The 7,743-nt window shown below is 33.1% G+C and overlaps 1 pseudogene; it reads right to left on the reverse strand.

Moving 5' to 3' along the window:
- Positions 1 to 3,284: 3,284 nt before the first annotated feature.
- On the reverse strand, positions 3,285 to 4,532 carry LOC145559779 (uncharacterized; annotated as a pseudogene).
- Positions 4,533 to 7,743: the final 3,211 nt, after the last annotated feature.

Below are 7,743 nucleotides of genomic sequence, written 5' to 3' on the forward strand. Positions count from 1 at the left end.
CATACACCTCCGGCTTGTGCTTCTTCAAATATTCAAATTACAATATGTATGGCTTATGGCCGATATCAATAACGCGTATAGGGTTCATTGAAGTCAACGTAACAAAGTATGAGCAGTTCAATGTGACATTTACATCTTTGATGGAGGAATTGATTAATGAGGACGCTTTTGAAAGCCAAAAGAATGGCTCGGTATTGGGTTTTGCCACCAACGAAGCTAGTGTTACCGGGGACCAAACCATTTATGGGGTGTTTGGTATCAAATTAGTAAATGTAAGGGAATGGAAACAAATTAGGAGGGGAAAGGGTAATATATAGTGTTACCCTTACTAGTTGTTTGGTATTACTTAGGAAACGTAAACAATTATAACCAATCCCTTTCCTCTTGTTTGGCATAGATAACTTGGAAACAAATAGCTTTCCTTCTAATTTTTGATGTCTTGGCTAACTTTTGATATACATTATACAATGTATAGCAACACTAATTACCATAATATACATATATATATATATATATATCATATGCTAGATATATAGGCAAAGTCACATAAGTTGTTGATTACAAAAGCATTGAAATTCTAGTATTCTCAAAAAAAAAAAAAAAAAGCATTTAAAAATCATTAAAACATTAACTCTAATAACAACAACTTAGGACAAAACTGTCTACTTCTTCTTAAGAAGATCAATTGCATATTGTTTCTGCATATTAGTTGGAGCTTGGTAGAAGATGCGAAGCTTATGTTCTTCTGCCATGAGATTTGTAGCAACATCTAAAGCTTTGGATGGAGAAATTCCATCTAACTTCTTCACCTCATCCAAAACCTTGTTCACTTTTTCATCCATCATTTGCTCTCTTTCTTCCGCTTTAGACCATGCACTAGCCATAGTTCCAAGATTAACATTGATATTTTCAAATATCTTCCAAAAATTGTTAGAAACATCATGGAGGGAGGCCACCAAATCATCATCATCATTCCTACAAAAACTCTTCAAATATACCTTGTTCTTTCCCTTTACCTTAGACTCCTTCGCCTTTGTAGATTGTTTTTCGGATTGAGGAGTGGAATCACTTGCGGAAGAATGAATCGTAGAAGCCTTCACTTTTGCCACTTTTGAAGGAGTTGAATGATCATCCTCTATCTTCATGGGACGTTTTCCGGATTGACTTGTAGAAGAATAAGTTTCCAAATGAGTAGAATTCACATCATCTTCTTCATCACTCTTGACATTCAATGGTTGCTTATCAATGTCTTGATCCATATCTTCTATAGCATCAACAAACGACTCACTTGCATCTCCGATAGCTTTGTCTTTTGCATAAATTTCTACTAGAGTGTCATAATGAATTGAACGAATGGAACTCCCAACAACCCCTTAGCTTTCTTATGAGTCTGCCATATAAGAGAGAATACAACAAGATTAATTCACAAGGCATAGTTTTACTAAAAATAACAGCAGTCTATATGTGTTGCCAAGCTACTCATCAGGTTAACATAAGCACCACAAGAATACATAAAATTCCAAAAAAATAAATTAAGATTCCTAAACGAGATTCTCAAATCATAGAAACCAAATACTCAGGTATTTGCTGAAGAGGGGTTTTGCACTCTTGCACCATTCATCATTGTTCCTAACAAGTCCTCATACTGAAAGAGTATAAGCAATTCTTATCCATTTTCAGGAAACATCAAAATAACAGGTTATATAAAAAGAAAAAAAAATTGTTAACAGAATTTCAAAAACCTTCTGACTATAAAATTTAATACTAGAGTCTCAATCCGAGGAAGATTATAATAGTTAATAAAATATCAGACAGAAAATCCAGGCAGATTTAGATGTATTAAAAGACAAAAACATTTATAATTTATTCAGGTCATGTACTTGAACAATGTCATTAGACAGCATAGGGAATAAGGCTTTTGTGATCTCTCTGAAGTGATTACACACAATGTGACAAGTAAAGGCTAATTATTATCAAGAATAATCAATCACAAGTTGTTCATGAGAAGAAAGTTAGTGCGATGCACATAGAGAGATGTAATCTCTTGGATTTTCTGTTCTTATTTCTTCTATAACCAATTCTTCCAAAACTTATCAACATAAAAGTAATTTTGAATACACTAATCATCAATAGGAATTAATAACTTACATCATAAATAATCAAATTCATCATAAACATCCCCAATCAGTACAATAAATTCAGTTTAGAGAAATGATAGGATCAAAAGATGTGATCAGGTGAAGCTACCCACCTATTAGACTGCAGAATATGATTACCACACAGGCACTTAAGACCTGATTTTTATTTGTGCTTCAAGAATGTAAAATTGATACACTTAATTTTTTATTGTAGAATTAATCTATTTTCTTTAAAGAGACAAATTACATGTTTACTAATAGTGGAATATGCTTTTACACCTAGATCTTTCAAGTCTGCAAAAAAAAAATGGAGTCAAATTTGGAGTTTTGCATATAATATAGGAGTTAAATTATCTGTTGGGAAAGCTTTCAGACTTGTCATCCTGAAGCTGTTTTTCTTAAATATAAATTTCCACAAAATGTATTTTACAAGTTCTAGATTTTAATCGAAAAAAGCAGGTGATTTTTTTGTCAGAATCAATTTTCTATGCCCCCTTGTGTAATACAAGTATATACGAGTATTATATTATTGTGTTTGATTGTTTCTGTTCTGGAGGTGTAGTATAGAGTACTGAAATTAGCTACACATACGAATATCAGTTTACTAACATAATTATGCTGCATATCGGGTCCTAAATTACATGAAAAGCTTTATGAGACAATTATTGTAAATTTATTTAAGATGTAGTCCCAACTAAGCTGCAAAAAAAAGACCACTGGAATAGCAAACTGCAGGAGAATAGCAGCAGGGGGGAGGGGCAGTAGGGGAATAGCCGCATGGGGGAGGGGCAGCAGGGGAATAGAAGCATGGGGGAGGGGCAGCACTAGGGGAATAGCAGAAGGGGGGAGGTAAGCAGCATACCTTTACCCATCCGTTGAACACCGACTTATCTACTTGTAGAATCTTCTTCTTAGCATCCCATCCAAATCCTAAGGTGGATAACATTTCCACCAATGCACTTTATTTCTCCGACCAATGCTTGATCCCCGACTCAATGTGGGGAACCGCTCTCAAGCCGCAATTAGGAAGTACACCATTGATCATCTCTTCCAACTTATTCATGTAACCATTCTTAAACCCATTCTCACAATTCCACTTCGGATCGCAACTCGACTCATGAAAATATCTTACTAGAACCGCATCTTCTTCATACGTCCAATACCTTTTATTTTTACCTCTACCACGATTGCTTGCCTCACCCTTAGCTTGACTAGCCTCCATCTGAAAAAATTGCCAATTAAAAGGCATATTAGAATTGAACATATCATACATAACAGATTAGACAAAACTGAACATCATATTATAAGGCATATTAGACAAAACTGAACATAACATATTATAAGGCATAACATATTTTTTGTGTTATTGACCATGTCTACCTCTCGCCCTCCAATCGTTAAACATATCTTGGGCTAATGTGTTTCTAAAATTGGTCTAATGATCTCAAGTAGCAACACTTGTAATAACTTCCCTCTCATCATCAGAATCACTTTCGGAATCATCATCGAATTCACTCAATTCATCTTATTTTATATCATCCTTAGGCATGAATTTTCTAATTAGATTATGCAATAAGAAACAAGCCATCATGATACGTCCATGAGTTCGAATAGGGAAAAATGAAGGACATCTAAGTATACTCCATATTCCTTTAAGTAGGCCAAAACATCTCTCAATCACATTTCGCACCCTAGTATGTTTCATGTTATAGAATTCCTCAGCACCTTCGGGTTGTCGATCCGTCCATTCTTTTAAATGGTATCTTTGACCTCTATATGGAGCAAGAAAACCCTCACAATTCGTATACCCCGCATCAGCCAAATAATAATTACCTTAAAAAAAACCTTCACTTACCTCAGAAAAACTAACAAAACCGTTTGGTCTAGAAAGAACATTTCGAAGTACACGCATATCATGGGCCAAACCTTCCCAACCAGGAAGAACATAAATAAATTGCATATTATTAGGTGCACAAACACCCAATACATTCATAGCAATCGTTCCTTTTCTTGTTCTATACTTTGGTCGTTCTTGTGAAGGCACATTTACATTAATGTATGTAAGTCCCATCTAATGTCCCTAAAAAATTCTACAAAAATAGGAAAAAATTATTACTTACAAACAAGCACAAATAAGAAAATCCTAGCAAAATTTAGGGGCTTTGAAAATACCAATACCATGAAGGATTTCCACCTTTCATCTTCACAATCATCCAATATTGGTGTGGGATTGTAAAGTAGTACTTCATGCAACTTGAGAAAAGCCCTTAGACAAAGGTGAAATTGTCGGCTCACGGTTTCTCCACTTCTAAAGAAGTATTGTCCAATAGACCTATTCTTCTTATGATGAGCCAACGTGTATAAAAACATGGCTACTATCTCTTGTAGCGACATGTTTTTTGTTCCACTCAAACCCCCGATGTCTCTAAGCATCTCACAAATGATATTGAAAGTTCTTCTATTAGCGAAGCTCACTCTTGCATTTCACATCACTCTCCCTATAAAGCCCTCTCAATAATAACATTCGTAATAATTTTTTATTTCTTTTCCTTTCTTTTATTCAAACCCCCCCCCCCTTATTGTAACAACGCAAATTATATACCACATCAAATACATCATCAACATAATAATAACCATTGCAATTACTAATTGTATTTGTTTCAGTTTTTTCTTCCTTACAGAACGTATTAGCCGAGGCATTGTAGAAAACTTGAAAATAAACAATAGTATCAATATACACTAGTATCACAAACCATAAGCAAAACAATAGAAATCAAGTAACAAAAATTAGAGACCCAATATGCCTTAAAACTAGCAAAGCAATTGCAATAAAAAAACATTAACACCGAATTAGGCCACAAAAACAAGAAAATTCCATGACATTGTGCAGAATTTTCCATTCATCCCACGAATCAATTCCTGTAGCTAAAGTCTTGTTCATAAACTTGAACTACAATAAGAACTACAATCCAAATAATTGCTATGACACATGAGAGCAAGAACTGTCCCTGAACAATTAGGCCACAAAACACATGAAAATTCCGCGACATTGTGCAGAATTTTCCTAGGTTTTTAGACTTTACAACATGGTTTTTGTGTTATGGTTGAAAACATACAAGGGAATGCAAATTATAAAATCGAAATTGATAAAACTCAAATAAAACTGAAAAATTAGGAAAGAAAACCCTAGAAATTAACACCATAAATCGAAAATAGCAATCAAACACAAACAAAAAATGTAGATCGCAAATCAAATTATAAATAGCAATCTTTCGATATACAGTAGAAAAATCAAAACGTAATCAATCAAACAAATTTTTTATAAATTCAACACAACTCAAAAACTAGGGTTCTTCAACAAAAAAGTGAGAGATCAAACCTTGAGATTGTAGATTTCTGGAAATTTGAAGTACGAAAATTTAGGTTTCTTTACCGAATTTGTGGCTTCGATCGGTCAAAGTTGAGGATTGTAAGGAGATTTGTTGTATGAGAGGAAAGAGAAAAGATAGAGGAAAGAAACAGGATTTGTTTCCCCAAGTTTTATAGTGGAAACAAAGTGGTGGAATGGGTTAGAGGAAGGAAACGGTTTCTATTACTTAACTCTTTAACCAAACATCTTCTAATGGAAACGGGAACCCAATTCCGTTTCTAAACCTATAAAAAGCCCATACCAAACATGCTCTTATAGTCTAGCCCAATGCACCACTGATATAGTTGGTGTAAATTGTAGTCTATGCTTACAAGATGCACTTTCTGGTTTGAAGGGGTTGGCCGAAGGTGCTCTAGCTGCGTATTTCTGTCGATGAAAAGTGTTATCTTAGATATGATAATTTCTCATTTTATAATCTTAGAGAACAGTGAATTGTTTATTGTTTATTGTTTATAGGTTTAAGATCTGAAGTCTTGTAATCTAGCAATCTACTATGTTGTGTGTTCTTAAATTTTTTGGGTACTATAGTATTTTGAATGCTTGTTTTGTAAAGTTTAAAAAGAAAACCTTCACTTATAGTTGAAGATATCGTGTATACATTACAAATTGGTATTGTGGATAGTTGTCATGTAAAAGTGTACTATTTGAGCATATCTTATGCTGTGCTAAATATAGTTTTTTGTTTTATGTCTGTTTGTGATACTCAGTAGCTCAATTTTGCATACAATAATAAGATGGGTACTCTTTGGTATGTCAATTACCAAACTAAGTTTGGTTAGTGAAAAGGAGAGTACCTTTTCAGCCATAAGATTGGAGATTCAGTATAATTTGAGGAGTGAGATTCCCTTACCTTAACCCAACTCTCTCAAATTGCATAGCCCGCTAACTAGGCCTAGGTTGACCCATGATGGGTTTTGGCTTGATAAAGCCCTAGCTTTTTTGTACTCGCAAGTATATTTTATTTTATGCTATGCACAAATTTTATTTATTTATTTATTACATTATACAGGTAAAATTTTTTGAAGTACAAATTTTTTTAGTAAAATTTTCTATAATGATATACAAATTAGAGATAGTAAACTCAAATGCAATCACCTACATTGTTTTCCAAATCAATTTGATGTAGAATTCTTATACAAATATACAAGTTGAAGGTACGTAATTTACTACTCTAGTTGATCAACGAACCTGCCCCATCAACTATTGAGAGGAAGGATTGATCAAGTAAGAATAAAGCAATTACAAAATCAATAAAAAAAATTCCAGATTTTAGCTAAACTGATTTTTTATGTAACAAAAAACCAAACTCTTTCCCTAAAAATTGCTTAAATATAAAAAAAAATCCTTATTTGTTTTGGTTACTAATTCCAACCACATTGTCCACGTAGGATCGGTAGAAGGTTTGTTAATTTTTTTAAAAAAATTTAGGGAAGATTCTCATACGGCGATAACAGTTGTATAAAATCGCTATCGCTATTAGTAGTTCTTCCAAATAATTAAATTATATTTTGCAATCACCAACATGCAAATTACACAAAATCACAACTTTAATTATAAGAAACGCTAACGTTTATTGAGGTTTTATTATATAGAACCGCTATCACTGATTCACCGTTAGCGGTTCTTCCCTAAACTAAAAAAAAAAAAAAATAACAAAGCTCCTACCGCTCCAACGTGAACAACATGATGGGAATTAGTTTTCAAATCAACGAAAATTGAGAATTATTTTATATTGAAGTAATTTTTAGGAAAATTGTTCCAATAAAAACCACGTTTTCAGTTTAATAATTTAGTCATGTTAGAAGATAATGTGAATGCCTTGCCAATTATTGATTTGATATTACAATGCTCATATAAGTCCAAACCCTTGTGAACTCATATGGCTATATATGAGTATGTAATTATTGTACTCCTAGTAGAATACTCAAGGCTATATAAAGAGTGCTATGTAAGTGTAAATTCTCCTTCCTTATTTCTCTAAATAAAACTTTCTATCAGTAAATATTTAACACGTTATCAGCACCAGTTCTCTAGTCAGGTATATTTATACCTACTTTAAAAAATTTATAACAAATAATACTATCTATTTCTAAATATTTTGAGGAGTATGCTATATAGTTGCCCATACTTGGGATCCTTTATACTAGATCCTTAAATATTTACTTTATTATATAT

The sequence above is a fragment of the Chenopodium album genome, chromosome 9 (assembly GCF_948465745.1).
Source record: "Chenopodium album chromosome 9, dcCheAlbu1.1, whole genome shotgun sequence".
NCBI classification, from domain to species: domain Eukaryota; kingdom Viridiplantae; phylum Streptophyta; class Magnoliopsida; order Caryophyllales; family Amaranthaceae; genus Chenopodium; species Chenopodium album.